This window comes from Heteronotia binoei, chromosome 7, assembly GCF_032191835.1.
Source record: "Heteronotia binoei isolate CCM8104 ecotype False Entrance Well chromosome 7, APGP_CSIRO_Hbin_v1, whole genome shotgun sequence".
Taxonomy (NCBI): domain Eukaryota; kingdom Metazoa; phylum Chordata; class Lepidosauria; order Squamata; family Gekkonidae; genus Heteronotia; species Heteronotia binoei.
The window spans coordinates 84,032,169-84,051,039 of NC_083229.1; the positions used below are offsets into that span (position 1 = coordinate 84,032,169).

General features: G+C 40.5%; 1 protein-coding gene across 3 annotated transcripts in view; it reads right to left on the reverse strand.

Annotated features, from left to right (window-relative positions):
• Positions 1-18,871, reverse strand: part of DLGAP1 (DLG associated protein 1) — a 456,386-nt gene that overhangs the window by 362,106 nt on the left and 75,409 nt on the right. For 2 of the 3 annotated variants that reach the window (XM_060243935.1, XM_060243933.1), the window contains exon 2: positions 14,082-14,186. The exons of the other annotated variant lie outside the window; for it this stretch is intronic. The gene's annotated coding sequence lies outside the window, so the exon portion shown is untranslated. The remainder of the gene's footprint in view (positions 1-14,081; positions 14,187-18,871) is intronic. 3 annotated transcript variants of the gene reach the window in all.

The window sequence follows — 18,871 nt, forward strand, 5'->3', positions numbered from 1 at the left end:
TCAGGTCCCCGAACAACTGGCTGCCATCAGGCTTCTCCCTTGGAAAGGAGAAGCGGGCTTGCTTTGCCAGGCTTTCTGAATTGCACAGTAGAGCTACTGAGCCAAGCCTCTCTTCCTTCTGTTGGCTGTGGCTCTCGTCCATTAGCCTGGGGAAGGAAGGAAAGAGCCAGAGTTTCCTTTGCCCAGTTCCCTGGATCCCATGGCAGAGATACAAAGAAAGCTCCTTTAAGACCAATGAGTGCTAATGTTTAAGAATGTTCTAAGTTTTTTTAAAATATATATATTTGTATTTGTCTGTGTTCCAAGGAGCAGCTTATTTTTTTGGAAGAAGAAGACGACATTGGATTTATATTCCGCCCTCCACTCAAGAGTCTCAGAGCGGCTCACAATCTCCTTTATCTCCCTCCCCCACAACAGACACCCTGTGAGGTGGATGGGGCTGAGAGGACTCTCACAGCAGCTGCCCTTTCAAGGACAACCTCTGCCAGAGCTATGGCTGACCCAAGGCCATGCCAGCAGGTGCAAGTGGAGGAGTGGGGAATCAAACCTGGTTCTCCCAGATAAGAGTCCACACACTTAACCACTACACCAAACATTATTCAGATAGACTGTGTCTTGTGGATCTGGCACAACTGAAACACTGGCTCACATCTTCTTGGACAGTTTGCTGGTGGCCACTTTGACAGATTTCTAGATTCAGCCAATGATTGTGTCTGGAGCTTCTTGTCAGATGAAACTGACTTTGTTGGTGTAATGCTGTGGACCAAGATTATATATGGTTCCTCTTAAATTTTAAGTTTGGGCAGGCTTAAGGCCTGCTTATAAATTTTTAAATGTTTTATTTTTTTTCTTTTGGCAAAGCCCTAGAACCTAAAGGTCAGGCCCATTAGAGAGGGCCTTGAGTTGGTGCACCTGCAGATTTGTTGCCCAGGGAACTGAAGGGAGACACCCATATCTGGGTCTCATTAATGTTATTTTGTGGAGTTGAGTTCTGATTGGGTTTTTCGAATCTACCCACGAGGGCTCCTTAAGAATAAAATATTACCTTTTTCTTTGCTCTGGGCCCTCTACGGGACGATTGGACTAGACTCTGGGACCCTAGACTCTACGCTGGGGTTCTCTGTTTGTGGATTCAAGGGACTTTGTTGCCTGATTTCTTTGGAACCATATGGTGCCTTTAGTTAAGTATATTTTGCAACGTTATTGTTTTGGTTCACTGCTCTTAATGATAATTTTTAAGCCTATCTTTAAATAAACTCTTTTTTGGTTTTAAAAAAGAGCTTTCTTGTCGCTTTGTGTGGGGGGTTGTGGCAACATGCCAAAAGCTTACTCGACTGCCCCGAAGGTCGCCTAATCTACCAAATAAGAAAAAATACTTTGTCTGGGGAACTCCCGGCCACATCTGCTGTGGTTGGGCTTTCCCTGGTCTTAGAGGATAAAACTCTGAGGTTGGGCTGGCATCTCAGAGTGTAAAAAAGTAATCCAGCCTGGTGGCAGTTTACCCCAGGATCCGGTTTTGGGCCTGGATATTTGGATTTTGTTTGAGCCACCATTCTAACGGCCCGCCTGGTCTCGGTCATAGGGGTCGGACCGTTACAGTTGGGCTGTGGCAATTGTTTTGGCTGCATGAGGATGGAACTATTGGGTGGTATTAACGTGTTTTATGTTGTTCAAGACCTTTGAGTCATCAGATTTTTTTTAACCAAAACGATATATTATTACAATATTCAGACCTACTGTTCCTAGAAATTGAGGATGTAGACAAATATAAGATTTTAACTGTGGTGAAGTGCTTTGAATGAAAAATTTGCCCGTGGAATAGAGTGAATATGTATGTTCCTCAAACCCCCTTTTCCTTATTTAGACTACTACATCTGTCTACCCTGGCATGCTGAGAAACAACAGCCAAAAGACAAGAAAGGAATCATAAAATGGATTAATTAACTACCTTCTGGCATACAAAATATACTTTGGTGTTCAACTGGATAATTTAATAGGAAATGACATAATACTGGGTATTTGTTCAAATGACTATTTGCACAGTAGAAACAAAGCTGAAAGAGAGAAACCCATTTGTCATTCCCTTTCTGCTCTCTTGTTGGTAAAATGAAAACATTGAGAAAATCACAATAATATCGAGTTAAATTATTTATAGTCTGAATATAAGCACACAAAAATTGCTGACATTGATTTGCTAAATAAATTGGTCACTATTAACCAGGAAAGGACATTGCTGGAGTAAAGAATTTAACATACAAGACCATACAGGATTATATAACTGAAGGACTGCTCACTAATTCAAAATATGAAAACTAGCTTGCAGTATAAATCAATTACCCCACTATCACCTTTCTCAAATCTTGACCAAGAGCTTAAATAAAACAACAAGACTTCAAACTCCTCCTTGATCCAAGATGGGTTTATATAGTTTTCCCATCCCTACGTTGAATCACTATCAAGCCTACAAGGTATAGTGTCTGCATCACACATTCTAAGAGAATATATTAATATAATAAACTTGGATCCAGAAAACTGATTTCCCCTTCCAAATTCAGACCCCCCCTCCCCCCAAAAAAGCCAAACCAAAGAGTTGAAGGGCCCTTTATGTCACATATATATTTATCAGGTTATGTTGGGAAGAAGAAATCAGCAGACACAAACAGAGCATGAGTCGCACAAGAGATCAGCGATATCTGCTGGTTCTGAACTACTATTCCATGCTACATGAGCAGTTTGGGGGAGGACACATGGGACTACAGTTGAAGAAGGAATATCCATTTTATAAATATTGCCCTGTTCACAGTTATCTGGATCCAAGCCAACTGGATGTGGGATCTAGAAATTAATTATGTTTTTATCCTCTCCCCGCCCTTTTTCTAAATAGCTCAGGGTGGCACACACAAATTCCTCACTCTAATTTTCTGCCTTCATCTTGCTATGCTAAAGAGGATACTGAAAATATTGAAACAATTACAACTAATGTTAACATCACTTTGTCCTGGAAAAGGCATTTAGAACCTAAATTGAAATTTAGTTAACTCTCAAATAATGCCCTCCAGTTGACAACTATATTGGTCTAGTATTTTATAAGAAATGGTATCATAAGTAGTATTTCATAATCAGGGTTGTCCTTTTTCTCTACAGAAGCATGTAGGAAGCTTTCATGATCATTTAAGAAATCCAGTCTATCAATGTCATCATGTATTAGGAACTGAAACTGAAATTGATCCATATAATCTTTCTCAAAAAGGAAAAATCTCTGGACTGTCTTGAAGCATTTAACATAAAGTGCCTAACAAAGTACCATAAATAAAATATTATGTATTATAAGAAAACTATATTTTGGCATCTCAGTACTATGCAATTTTGAAGAATAAATACTTGCTTAAGGACTCTGAAACAGCAGCCTTTACTAGTATAGTAACAATTGCAATCTGCCACCCATAATCCACTAAGCAAAGTTTGTTAATTATTCCAGACTTATAATGCTGGAGACCTTCTATACAAGGAGCAGGGTGAATAACACTGAACACCTGAATATGCTTCTAACAGTGCAAAGCTAAGATATTCACAAGAATGCAAATCACTTCAGAAACAGGGAACAAATCATTAGAAATGTAGATCAAAAGCGAGGAATATAGTAAGGTAAATTATGCTGTTGAATTGCAACCAACATGTGGAGATCTTATGAATTTTTCAAAACAAGAGATGAACAGAGATGGTTTGCCATTGCCTTCCTTCTGTATAGCAGTCCCAGACTTCATTGGTCATGCAGTTACTAACCCTGTTTAGCTTCTGAGGTCTGATTAGATCAGGCTAGTCTGGGCTATTAAGAGCTGCTACTGTGAGGTATATATATGTAAATAAATCCTTTCATTTACTATTTCCGTCATAGTTTTGCTGTTCTACTTTACTCTTCCATGGGCTCTAATTCATACTCTGACAATATCTGCCTTACAAATATTGACACTAATATTTTCATAGAACACATTAACTGCAGTAACTTTGTTCTGTTCATAGTTACAGCACTTGCCCTTTTACTGGTTGTTTGTGGTTTAAACAATGCATATGAGGAATATTCAACAGTCATCAGTAGCAATTTGCTTCCAATAGATGTTATTACATCTCCTTTGCTGGACTTGATGGTCCATGGAAAACAGCTACATGGTAACAATGAAAACTGCAGCAATCTTGTCAGTATAATTTTCCTTCTGAAGGTGATCTATGGTTCTTTAAAATGACAAATAGCTACTACAGCAATTTCAGAGCCCCAACAACCTACAAAAGTATCGTGTTTGTCAAATGGATTTCTTGAACAATCAAAGTTGAAAAGATCTAAACTAGAGCAGTCAAGATATCTGAAGTCACAAATAATTGATATAACAAATTTAAATACTGGGCCCTTTAAGGAATTTACTAAACCATAAAAATATTTGTTTTGTTCCAAATATATGTTTGGTGTTCATGAGTATTTCAGTGTGCAGCATCACAACAGAAGGGACAGTTGAATGTATGTAAAAAAGAACTGTTTGATTCACTAGCCAGCTGAAATCTGCTTGCACAGGTCAGGTTATTAATTGGGATTATATCTGTGATTTTCATGAAATGATTTTTTAACACTCAGAACTAAAAAAATTACAATAAATTGAGTCAAAAAGAATTATAGAAAGGACTGGATAATATGCTATACATATTAATGCTAATAGGAGCAATTATCTGTCTTTTTTTTTACACTTTCTGTAATTAACTTTGTTTAATGTTCAGTCAAGCCAATGTCATGTAGTAGTTGTACAACATGATCTTTGTCAGGAGAAATTCCTGTAAAAGTCATAATGACAAACCATCTAAATTCTTCAGCTTGTATGTTCCCTCTCCTTCATGCACAATTTGATAACTGAACATTTCTTGGTCAGAATCACAATCTATAGTTCTTGAGGTCACTTCTATCCTTTTTTTAGAAAGAATTCCTCTATAGGAATGTTCCACAGTCATCAGTAGCAATTAGGTTCAAATATATGTTGCTATTTCTGCCAGTGTTCCCTCTAAGTTGAGATAGTGTGAGCTAACTCATAGTTTTTTAGCTTCCAGCTCACACATTTCTGCCCTAGCTCAGAAAAAATAGCCCCAGAGCAAACAGTAGCTCACAATTTTAACACCAGTAGCTCACAAAGTAGAATTTTTGTTCACAAGACTCCATAGTTTAGAGGGAGCAATGATTTCTGCTTACTGGACTTTATGGGCCTTAGAAAATAGCTATGCATCTCACTTTTATGAGATTTTAATATATTTAAAGCCTATTACTGAGTGGACAGTAAAAGACTTTGAAACAACTTTAATATTCTCATTATAAAAGGTAGAAAAAATGTCTGCCTTCTCCAGCCACAGAAGCACTCTCTTCAGTGCTGTGGCTGCTTTACTGCTGATGCTTGCAGTGGGGACAAATATGTTCTTAGTCTATCCCTGCAATCCCATGCATGATTATCTAGTATTTAGTTCAAGGAAAGAATAGGGAAAGGAAATATTGTGGAGAGAGGAAAATGGGAAATGAGGTGTTCCCCAGCAGTCCTTGAGGAGTCTCTGCTTGTAATATTTTGTTATTTTTTAAAGCATTGGTGAAAGTGAAAATACTTCTCCCCTCACAACTCTGAACAAGCCCAATGAATCTGACAAGCTTTGAGGGTTTCAAAATGGTATTACAGACTTTGCTATTAAGTTGAGAGATTTCACCAATATTTTATTTAACAGGAGAAACAGGGATGATCCAGGGCAGAAATTCTTAACCTTCAATTCACACCATCCACTAAGTATGGAATATTCCTAAACTAAAAAAAATATGGCTCCAGGCTGGAAAATTTTTAATATATAGTTATGATATACACATACCATACAACAAGCTCAAGAATGCTCTACTGCCCTACTGTACTACTGTATTGTGGTACTATCTTTTGTGCTATTCTGTAGTACCATTCTGTAGTACCATTCTGCCATATTATTCCGCTATATCTTCTTGCTGGACAATCCTGTTGCACCTTACTAAATGTTGTAATAGGTTTTTATTTTGATATTATTGTAATTTTATTGTGATTTTATTACTATCTTGATGTACTCCGCTCTGAACCCCCAAATGGGGAAATGGGTGGAATAATAATAATTCAGAAACAACTTTGAATCAAGTGGACATTAGCCAACAGGCCTGGTAAAGAATCACTGCCACAGCAGATGGAAAAAATGGGATTAAACAATTTCTCTAATATCACCTCCACCACTTGTGGTGCAATCATGCTATATTCAATTCACACCTGAATGAACCACAGCACAAGTGGATTTTGAAAACATCACAACAAAGTGACACCGGGGGGGGGGGGGCGTGATGGATAATAATAGGGAAGTACAGGTTCTGGTTGCAGATGAATATTATCTGGATTTATCAGCAATAAATGGATAAACAATTGGTAGCAATATTATACAAAATCTAGACTGGAAACAAGCAATATTATAAGGTGCCAAGCCAGAAAATAACAGGAAAGCAAGGCACACAGGACAATAAATGAGTACAGGCAATGATTTACTGACACCTTTTCCAATTATGAGTTTAATTTCAACTGAACTGAATAGGAGTTAACGTATATAGCTATATTCTCCAACCTATAATTGAAGTTCAGTTACTGAACCATTAAAAAAAAAGTTCACCCCTGACCTGTGGTCACTTTTTAAAATCTGGTCTATTATATACAAATAGTTTGAAGGACATATGTGACAAGAAAGGAAAAAAATATGACAGATGACTAATATGACAAAGAAAAACAGAAAGCAAAGATCCTGAAATACTTATCATGTGAGAGAGAATTTTTATGGAGAACCAAATTAACAGCTGCCAATCAACTTTATAATATCTAACACCTTGAGAGAGTTTTTACATAGACTTTAGGTCTAGCAGCGGGCTTTCATTTACAGCAAATAATAGTTTTTAATGTATGCATCTGAAAGCTATATGAACATTGAATTCCTCTCAGAATAAATTAAAGAAAAACTTAATTTCAAATCAAGTTTTGAGTTTAAAGACTCCTGCCAGTTCTTTAACCATAATCCTTATTTAAAAAAACATTTAGATAGGTAAATATGTGTTTCTAGTGAGTAAATGCAGTTTTAATATCAAATCAGCAAATATCAACATCACAGCCCTGAGCTGAATAGCCCAGGCAAGTCTGATCTCATCAGATCTTGGAAGCTAAGCAGGGTTGACTCTGACAAGTAATTGGATGGGAGACTTCCTTGGAATACCAGGAGTTGGGAGGCGGGGACAGACTTTATTCAGTCACCCCCAGGCCCCCAGTAGGGGTCAGTCACCAGAGGTCACCAAGACTTCCAGGCGCTCTCTCTCTCTCTCTTTCTCCCCCTCACACACACACACATATCTACATGATATTTTTCAGATAAAAAGGCCATTTCACAAAAGTGATAAAATAAAAGATTGCTCTTATTTGTTAGAGACAACAGTCACCTATCTATTTAATGAAGATCCTTTAATGAATTCCAGTACTGTCAGCACCCAATTAACAGATATGGAAGTGATGGCTGTTATTTCCCCAGATGCTATTGTGAAGCAACATATTTAGAACATAAGAACATAAGAGAAGCCATGTTGGATCAGGCCAACGGCCCATCAAGTCCAACACTCTGTGTCACACAGTGGCAAAAATTTTTATATACACACATACACTGTGGCTAATAGCCACTGATGGACCTGTGCTCCATATTTTATCTAAACCCTTCTTGAAGGTGGCTATACTTGTGGCCGCCACCACCTCCTGTGGCAGTGAATTCCACATGTTAATCACCCTTTGGGTGAAGAAGTACTTCATTTGATCCATTTTAACCTGTCTGCTCAGCAATTTCATCGAATGCCCACGAGTTCTTGTATTGTGAGAAAGGGAGAAAAGTACTTCTTTCTCTACTTTCTCCATCCCATGCATTATCTTGTAAACCTCTATCATGTCACCCCGCAGTCGACGTTTCTCCAAGCTAAAGAGTCCCAAGCGTTTCAACCTTTCTTCATAGGGAAAGTGCTCCAGCCCTTTAATCATTCTAGCTGCCCTTCTCTGGACTTTCTCCAATGCTATAATATCCTTTTTGAGGTGCGGCGACCAGAACTGCACACAGTACTCCAAATGAGACCGCACCATCGATTTATACAGGGGCATTATGATACTGGCTGATTTGTTTTCAATTCCCTTCCTAATAATTCCCAGCATGGCGTTGGCCTTTTTTATTGCAAACGCACAGTGTCTTGACATTTTCAGTGAGTTATCTACCACGACTCCAAGATCTCTCTCTTGGTCAGTCTCTGCCAGTTCACACCCCATCAACTTGTATTTGTAGCTGGGATTCTTGGCCCCAATGTGCATTACATTGCACTTGGCCACATTGAACCGCATCTGCCACGTTGATGCCCACTCACCCAGCCTCAACAGATCCCTTTGGAGTTCCTCACAATCCTCTCTGGTTCTCACCACCCTGAACAATTTAGTGTCATCCGCAAACTTGGCCACTTCACTGCTCACTCCCAACTCTAAATCATTTATGAACAAGTTAAAGAGCATGGGACCCAGTACCGAGCCCTGCAGCACCCCACTGCTTACTGTCCTCCACTGTGAAGACTGCCCATTTATACTCACTCTCTGCTTCCTATTCCTATTATTTGAAAGTAAGTTCACACTGGCCCTACCTAAGGAACGTTCTAGAGCTTAGAGTAGGCTTCCCAACCCTCCCGCCCTGGCGGGGGACCCCAGGATTTCCAGCCTCTTCCCCCGCTCCCCCAAAAAACTGAAGCGGGGGGAGGGGGGAAACGGCGCCAAGGAGCGTGGCGAGCCGCCCCATCTCGGAGTGGGCGATGCCGCTGCGCTGCTGCCGCCTCTTCTCCACTCACCGTAGCTGCTCCTCCGAGATGGGCTCAGGCTGAGCCCATCTTGGAGGAGCAGCTAAGATGAAGCGGACTCAGGGAAAAGGAGCCAGTCAGCTCTCCGACTGCAGAGCCACTGCTTCTTTTTCCCAGCCAGCCGCTGGTCTCTCATCTTTAGCGCCACTATTTCTCTGCTCCCTCCCCTGCCCGTCCCTCACCTGCTCCCTGCAGCCTTCAAGCAGCCCCCTCCCTCCGGCCAAGCCGCACCTCTTACCCAATTTGCTGCAAGCCGCCAGTTGCAAAGGCTGGCCAGGAATGCGGGATTTGGGGGCCTCTCTAGAAGGAAGCACAGCTCGGTGCCTTTAACCCCTTCCCGCTTCTCCTGGGAAAGTCATCAATAACCGACTGAGGGCTCTTGGGTTGCGCCCTAGCACTTCCTATCCTCTGGCTGCAGGGAAATGTTCAGAAGGAGGACGGCAGTGCTGGGCCGGAAAAGCTGAACCAACAGGATTTTGCCAAAGGAGGAAGGGCAGGAAATTCACTCTCCTCACCTTTCCAAAGTGGAACACAGTAGGAGTGAAGTAGTACCTTTAAGACCAGCAAAGTTTTATTCAGAATGGCAGCTTTCCTATGCACACTTCTTCAGATGAGGGGATAGGGAGAGTACAATGGGCTGAAATACATGTAGCTGGTGGTTTAAGAGTGTAAACTGACACAGTTAGGATCAAAGCAGGAGTCAAGTTTCACCTTTAAGACTAGGGTTGCCAATCCCCAGGTGGGGGGCAGGAGATCCCCCGGTTTGGAGGCCCTCCCCCCACTTCAGAGTCATCAGAAAGCAGGGGGAGGGGAGGGAAATGTCTACTGGGAACTCTCTATGGAGATTTATTCCCATAGAAAATAATGGAGAATTGATCCACAGATATTTGGGGCTCTGGGGGGCTGTTTTTTGAGGTAGAGGCACCAAATTTTCAGTACAGCATCTACTGCCTCTCCCCAAAATATCCCCCAAGTTTCAAAATGATTGTACCAGGGGGTCCAATTCTATGAGTCCCAAAAGAAGGTGCCCCTATCCTTCATTATTTCCTATGGAAGGAAGGCATTGAAAAGGTGTGCCGTCCCTTTAAATGTGATGGCCAGAACTCCCTTTGGAGTTCAATTATGCTTGTTACAGCCTTGATCTTGGCTCCACCCCAATGTCTCCTGGCTCCACCCCCAAAGTCTCCTGGCTGCACCCCCAAAGTCCCCAGATATTTCTTAAATTGGATTTGGCAACTCTAGCTTGGAGAGAAGACCAGACACCTATATTCATGTGTCTTAAGAGGGGAACCAGTAATTTCATGCCTACTGTCCAATCTATTTTCTAGCCTATAATAAACAGACTGGACTGTGTGATGTCATCAAATCCAAAAAAACCCTGTATCTAATAAATCCAGATTCAATGGACATTTGATGAAACACACTTGATGAAATCAGCATGTCTGGTAAGAAAAAAGACTAGGGAACTTACTACTTTCAATACCATTGAAGCAATACCATTTCAGCACAGTCAGGAAGATACTGCCTATAAATACTATTTTAGCATAGAAAATTTGTTGGCTGCAGTCACTGGAACATAAGCTGATATACAGAAAGGGTAGAGGAATATCAGTGAGAGTTGAAATTCTGTAGGAGGCAGAATTACATGGGCCTCATGAGCAGCTCACACATATGGAATAGTCAGTATGTATGAGCCCACAAGCACTAACCACTAAAAATGCCTTGAAATACTGCAAGATCAAAATGAGGCTCCTGTACTTATGAACAGCAACTAAAGATGGTTTCAGTGATCTGAAGCAGTGGCTCCCAACCTTTTTAGCACCGGGAACTGGTTTTGCAGAAGAAAATTTTTTCACAGACATGTCCACATTGTTTGCTTCCACAAACTCAAAGGTATCCACATAAATCCACATCCTTGGGCTCCACAAGCTGAAACATATCCTTATAAATGGGACAAGTAGATACCAAAGGTACTGCACATCCACACAGGTATCTAACCCAGAGTGGTTCTAGCTGGTTTGTTTGCAAAGTACATAATTTATTGATCATACCTGGCCATTGTGTGGTCAGAATCTGATTCCCTGGGGCTATGATGTAAAAGGCAGAAGCCCCGAGGCAGCGTGGTAAGCTGCAGTCCAAGCTCTGCTCATGACCTGAGTTCAATCTCGGTGGAAGCTGGTTTCAGGTAGTTGGCTCGAGGATGACTCAGCCTTCCATACTTCCGAGGTTGATAAAATGAGTACCCATCTTGCTGTGGGTAAAGTGTAGATGACGGGGAAGACAATGGCAAACCACTGAATAACAAAAAGTCTGTCAAGAAAATGTTGTGTAATGTGATGTTACACCATGGATCAGTAATGACTCAGTGCTTTCACAGGGGACTACCTTTACCTTTTATGATGTAAAAAACCCTGGACTATATGAAAAGAAGCTTAGTAGATCCAATGGTGGCAGATAAATATTGCCTTTTTGCCACCATCATTGTCACAATAAGCTTTAATATGAGCTCTGTGCTATGTTCAGTCAGTCTTGCTCTGACTTTGCACCCGCAGCACTCTAGATATTGTCCCTCCCATTTTATTGCCATCAGTTTCCCAGTAAACCAGGGAGACTCTGTCCAGGTGGGAGAAGGCATTTAGGGGTGACTGTGTTAGCCCAGGCATCTCCTTATTCCAGAAAACAGACAGGGCCTCAACAGAATTGTCACAAGCTGATGAGTACATATTCAGACAGTAAGGCAAAATCAAACATATTTCTGATATTGTAACTCCTCCCTCTCTAACACACACGAAAAGCTTGTTTATCTAGACAGAATACCTGTTCTTCTTTTTGTTTATTTTAATATATTTCAGCATCTAGAAAACTTTCTTGTTTCTAAAGTACTGCCTGACAATAGCCCAAGAATATGTTTTGTCATTCCCTGCCATCAAACCTGTCATTATTTGCAGTAGTCATAGGACCTCCAATATGTAGATGTGAGTTATAGCAATATTGGAAAAGGAATATTTATTTAGTTATCAGTACCTTGTTACATTCCTCTACTGGTTATTCTTCCACTGCCAGCACTTAATTTAACAATGCTAGCACACCCCAATATCAACTATAATTCTGATCTACTGAAACCATTAATGTTCAAATGATAAATTCTAAATGTCTGTCCTAAAGGAAGTAAGACTAGATTTAACACTTTCCAATAATACTTTTAATAGATGGTTCCAACTGCAGAACTTTCACCTAACTTTCACTGAACTACATGGAATTATGCACAAACTAGTTCTAAAACAACTGGATGTACTCTCTTCATAATATTTGCCATTCCTAATAAAGACATGTTGAGAAGTATTTAGCAAAAACTTGGGGCTGAAAAACAGATTACTGTTGTTAGGCTCCTGAAAACGGCCTCCCCATGGCAATTAATCACTGTCTAGCCTACAGCATTTAGAAATGTATTACTATTCAACCCTCACATTACAAATCTGTAATTGGTGGCCACTAAAAGAGGCATGGAGACTCACAAATGTGATGGCCAAGCTACATATGGAAATAATGACTAATAATTAAGAACCAGTTGGAGATCAATCAGCTTTAGGAAGTCAGTTTTTAGCTGCATCTTCTAGGCTCTCAATATTCATTTTGTGTTCCAGCAATAACCTATATTACTCATTATTAATAGCTTAAAATTTTATTTCTGCACACAACATAATCAACATCAGCAATCCTGCTGTCACCAAGGTATCTTTGCAGTCAATTGAGAAGATGTATTGGACCTTGTTAGGCAGCAAGATAAAATAATTAGTCTTAGGAATGTGCTAGAAACTGTCAAACAGTGCCTTTGATAAATGCAGCTCATTGTCTACCAACAGAAATCTCTAAGGCAAAATGCAGCAAAGCACATATCTAATGCTGATTTTTTTTATTGGCAGGCAGTAGAATAAAATACATATAAAATTAAATGCTCTTGCTTCTTTAAAGTCTGAATTTGTATACGTGTGCTAAAAGCAACTTCAAATGATTATGCTTTATGAGCCTAATAGCTGGTTTATTGGAATATGATGCAATGAGTGGAATCCAGCTCCTTCCCTCTGTGGTAACATCACTGGAGGATGGGCGTGGTTTTGCCACCCTGGAAGAATGGCATGACAACACCATCTAAGCAGTGTGATTTGCCGCAGCTGGCTGGGGGGGCGGAACCATCGAGGCTTGTGTCTATGTTCTGCCCTCCAACAGCTCAGTTGTCGTTTGTACTCAGCCCACCCTCCCACCCTGTTTTCCAGTGTAGGCTGTGGCTGGTCTCCGGTTAGGGACCAGGTAGGAATTTTTTTGCTTCCATTCTTGATTGGCAATTAGGATGGAGGTGTTTTTGACTACCTTGCATTGGAACAGTGGATTTGGGATAATTGGCTTGGGTGGTTGCTGTTAAATAGGTTGGTCACTTGGCAGTGTAGGACAGGTGTAAAATTGGAATCGGTGAGCATCTTTGACATTGTAATTTTGGTATCAGGGGTTCATCATGAACAGCCTTCAAGGCTTTCCACAGCCCAGGGCTGAATTGAGGACCGCTGCTGGGAGCTGCTTGGTTAGGCTAACCTCTGCAAGTTGTAAGGCTTCAGTGATGGCTTTCCATGGTGGCAACCAGTTGCCAGGCTGCTGGCCAGGAGCCAGAATTTGGCTTAGGGTCGGGGCTGAGTGCTTGCTCAAGGCAGGCAAGGAGGTTGGTCAGTAGGTGACACCTGCCTGGCCTTTGTGCCGCACCTGCAAATCCTTCGCCCTTTGCTGCTTAGTTATAAAGTTTATTAACGTGGCCCTTAATGGGAGGAACACCAAAGATTTATTTCATCTTTGAACCTTTCACAATATGAAAAATTAAAATAAAGTATCAAATGCCAACTGCATGATGATAAATACAACTGTAGGTTGATATAATTACTTGTTCCTGCAACATCCAAAATCAGCATGGAACCAGACCAGTTGGTTGTGGAAGTTTCAGCCTAGTTTTGAATAATGGCTAGAGCTGCAGTTCTTCTATCCACTGTTATATTATATCTTCTCAGACTTTTCTATGCAGAAACTTCTATCAAATTTCTAAACTTATGCAGTGACAAAACAGAAATATAGTTGAAGCACTGTTTTAAAAAGAATGTTATACCTCCTGTAGTTAGTCTTCCATTTTTGCTTGTTAGATGCTTAAAGAGATGCAAGTTGTGTAGTCTTTAACATAGATGTTACTTGAGATATCTGACTCTTGGCTGTTCTGAAATGCAATCAAAATGTAACAAATTAAAATTTATTACATAAACCCAAGAAGTCTAACAACAGACTTGCAGATCACTAATCATTCAGCCTTAAATGTTACTTCAGCAATGATAGATTTTTACATACTAAAGCTTCATGAAGTCCTTTCACATACAGAGCAACTTCATCTGCTGTCAGGCGAAACAAATCAAAATTTGATATGGTTGCAGAATTGAATGACCAGGACTAAAACCTGTATTAATCCTTGGACTTGGGAGGGAAATTCAAACAAACAAAAACTGCATATATCTCGGAACATTTAAGTACTAACTGTACATAAGCAGGTTATACAGGCAGCCTAAGTTATATCAGCATGCAGGATAAACCATATTTCAGAAGAAACATAGCTTCCCTTCAGAGCTCTGAAGATGATATTCTGTATGTTCTTCTGTTTCCTGCTCCAGCAGCTTACGGCAGTAATGGAATCATGCTGCCATTTTGAAAATCTGATTTTTCTTGAAATGTTTAAAAAACTGAGAGAAATAATTAAATAATTGTTCCAAACATGAATTTTGCAACTATTACACTAGTTTCTCATTTACTTTAAAATGTCATTTTTGTACCAAAATTTCTGTTTCTCTATATTTTAAAAATCTTGATAAAGGATCCCCAGGTAAGGACCAACAAGTAAATATCACCTGAAAAAGCTGTCCTGTGGATGAAAATGTCAACAACTCTTGTGAAACTGGTCACCAATAATTTAAATTCAGAGAATTTAACAGTTATATTCTACATAGAAAGATGTCTCCTATTTCCTCACATTACATGTCATATGGACTCCATATACATGTGGGGGATGTATTTATATGCATGTATGTAGCTGACAACATGAATTCTGATCCACAAAAGCTGATGTATGTAAGTGCTGTCAAGTCACAACCAACCTATTTACCCCAGCAAGGGGCTTTCAAAGCATGAGAAGCAAAGGTTTGCCATTGCCTTCCTTTGCAGAACCTTCCCTGGTGGTCTGTAATGGCCCTACTTAATAATGGGTCCAATTAATGACTCACTTAGCTTCCAAGATTTCATGAGATTGGGCTATACCATAGCATTCTGCATCTCCCATGAAAGGTTAAAAAGGTAAAGGTAATCCCCTGTACAAGCACCAGTTGTTTCTGACTCTGGGGTGACAGTTAAAAAAAGGGTAAAGGTAGTCCCCTGTGCAAGCACCAGTCATTTTCGACTCTGGGGTGACGCTGTTTTCACAATGTTTTCACAGCAGACTTTTTATAGGGTGGTTTGCCATTGCCTTCTGTAGTCATCTACACTTTCCCCCCTGCAGGCTGGGTACTCATTTTACTGACTTCGGAAGAATGGAAGGCTGAGTCAACCTGGAGCTGGCTAACTGAACCAGCTTCCGCTGGGATCAAACTCAGGTCATGAGCAGAGGGCTCCGACTGCAGTACTGCAGCTTTACCACTCTGTCCCCCGGGGTAACATACCCTGATGAATTTTGTTGGTCTTTAAGATGCTACTGGACTTTAATTTTGTTCTACTAGTACAGAGCTACCTGCCTTAAATTATCTTCATGGAAGGAACCGCATTCAGCCATATGGAAATTCATCAGCCTCGCAAAAAAAAAAACTTGCACAGGTTTGTGTGAAACATAATGTATGATCCTGAGTGAATACTAGAAATCTTTCAAGATCCCTGAAACTTCAATGTATTTAAAAAAAAAAAAAAAAAAAAACCACCCAATTTTTCTTCTCACTGTTGTATACATACAACACACACAGCCATATTTGTCTACACCCACATACCTTTACCTCAAAAAACATGTATTAGTTTGCTTGTCTATAATTAATATTACCAGAATAGCTCTACAAACCACAGTCAGACCAAGTAATTATTCTGGTAGTCAACTGAATTTGAACTCTGTTGGTCAGCATGACTCACAGTACAAACTTGTTTCCTTCAATGCTATAATTTACTTACATGCATTTGAAAACCCACAAATGAACAACAAAGTAGCATGGTTCAAGTAATTAAAAGGATACTATTTTTACACAGACAATTATTCTCTCATCCTTACTCTTCCTCACAGTGCACATATATACCCTAAGTGCCCCATATATTCAGAACCTCTCCAAAAGCAATTCATAAATTAATTCCTAAAATCCATTTGAAACTTTCATCTGTGGCACCAGGCCAAAAAGTAGATATTAGAATGCGCTTGGGAATTATATATCAATATAAAGGCAATAAAGCTAAACAAAGCAGGATCAATATAACACAGGCAGAAGAGGCTTTTTGCATTCTACAGCTGAAGGAAAAGAGGAACTAAAGTAAGAAGCAGCTTGCAACATTACTGTAGCTAAGGCAACGGCTACTGGTAAAGCGATGCACACAGAAAGGAGGAAGTTGTACTATGCAGGCTCCAGTAGCTGAATTTGAGAAGCTTTAGTAAAAGCTAAATAAGGGCTGGCCGTTGAGAAAGATTTGCTGATAAGACTAACAGTATGCATATGTGTTACTATTTGTGTTAAGATGTTACTAATTGTGTGAGGCTGAGAAAAACCTGGGAAAAAACGGATTAAACCAGAAAAAGTACTGATACCCCTACTGATACCCCGACGCATCCGTAGGGAACTTGCTACACAGATGCCCATGATGAACTGGAGCTTAACGGTCACGAAAAGCAGAAGGAAGCTATGAATGTATGAGTAGTCCCCATTGAAAGCAATGGGCTGGAACTGGAAATAACCGGAATAGCTGCTGTGTAATAAGTACGGTACCAGTTCAAGTAATAATGTTACCAAATTTGTTACTGTATGTGAAAGTAATGATTGGAAATGATATAAAAGCGTGCCTTACCGTATATCAGCTAATGCGTATTACTGTATCTAAACTGATAGCTGAAAATTGCTATAAAAGGCGTGTGTTTGCTGTGTTCTGGGCTCAGACTTCCACCTTTCTGGCAGATGCCAAGTAAGTCTAGCCCACACGTGTGTACTCAAATAAAAGGAAGCTGTTTTTCCTGACTTCGCCTCAGACCTCCTTTGTCATTGCATCGGCTCTAATTGGCAAAGTGGGGTTTTCCTGCTACAATCCATCAAAAAAATCTACCCTTAAAAAATGCATTGATATGATTTAAATTTCTTTCTTTCTTTGTCAAGTCACAACCTATTTATGGCAACCCCATGGGGTTTTCAGGGCAAGAGACATTAAGAGGTCATTTGTCATTTGCCTTCTTCTGCGTTGCAACCCTGGTATTCCTTGGTAGTTTCCCATCCAAGTATTGACCCATAATACCTTCAAGACTGAAGCTGGTGGCGGTGGAAGTGCGCATGCTCTGAAGAGTAGAAGCCTTGGCTCGCCCCTCTCCGGATAAGAAAAGAGATTAGGACCGAAAGATAAGTAAATATTGAAGTTTTTGGGGTCATAATATTTGGCAGTGAAGCTAGAGAGTCAGAGAACTAAAAGGCAAGCTCAGAAGAGAGCTAGCACTGAGAAAAAGGGAGTATTTTGGCAAAACAGATAAGAAGCGGATAAGAAGCGGAGGCAGTAATTAGCACCGTTAAAATGGCTGCCACTACAGTGAAACAGCTTTCCGAACAGATAGCACAGTTTCAAGCTTTAATGATGCATTCTCAGAACAAAATAGAGGAGACTGTTGCTGAAATTAAAAATGAAATTAGCCAGATAAACAAGGAACTGCAAGATATTAGGCAGCTGGCCAACAAAGCAGATAAGGCAGCTTCAACAAACAGAAAGGAAATAGTTCATTTAAAGGAGCAGATTAAGAGCCTCTCCGACAGAGCAAGAAGGGCAAACCTTATTATTCACGGAATTTCAGAAGACATTGACTCACGACACTTGGAAGACGGGATAATAAATTGGCTTTCAGAACAGCAAACAGGTGTTATGATTAATGCTGACCAGGTCGAGAGAGTCCATAGGCTTAGATCTAGAAGGTCAGGAGGATCTCTGAGACCAGTAATAGTCAAATTCACAAGAGAAAAAGTGCAGCAGCAAGTCTTTTTGGCTTTGAAGAAGAAGAGGGCACTGGAATTTAAAGGGAAAAGGGTATATGTGAGACAAGACTTTTGCAGTGAAACACTGGAAGAAAAAAGACAAATGAAGCCATTTGCAGATAAACTCTTTCAGAACAAGATATTGTTTACTTGGGCTTACCCAGCCACTATTGTAATCTACAAAGAAGGCAAAAGACTCACAGCAAGGAACCCAGCTGAAGCAAGGAAACTCTTGGAGAAGATGGGTCTGGACCCAGGAGAAACAGGAACTCAACCAGAGGAAGAGCTTAATGTCGACGAACCAGAGGAGGGGCCCTCTACACGTCAGGAGAAACGACAGAGGACGAGACTATAAGACGTCTAAGTAAAAGGAGGAACTTCTAAAAAAAAAAAGGGAAGTACCCCACTAATAAGAGGGAGGGCATATTACGGTCTTAAGCGAAGGAAGGAAACAATAAAAGATCCAGGAGGGGGGGGAGGTGTGCCCACCTAAAGGTATAGGGAGGGTGGAGAGATCAACCCAAACGCGAGCCCTATACCAGAAGAGGGGAGGGGGGGATGATGGGGAAGAGTGGGGGGAAAGGGTGTGGGAGGGGGAAAGGGAGAAAGGGGAGAAGCATAATAGACTTTGTTATCCAGCCAGGGAAGGGAGGGGAGGTGAATGATTATG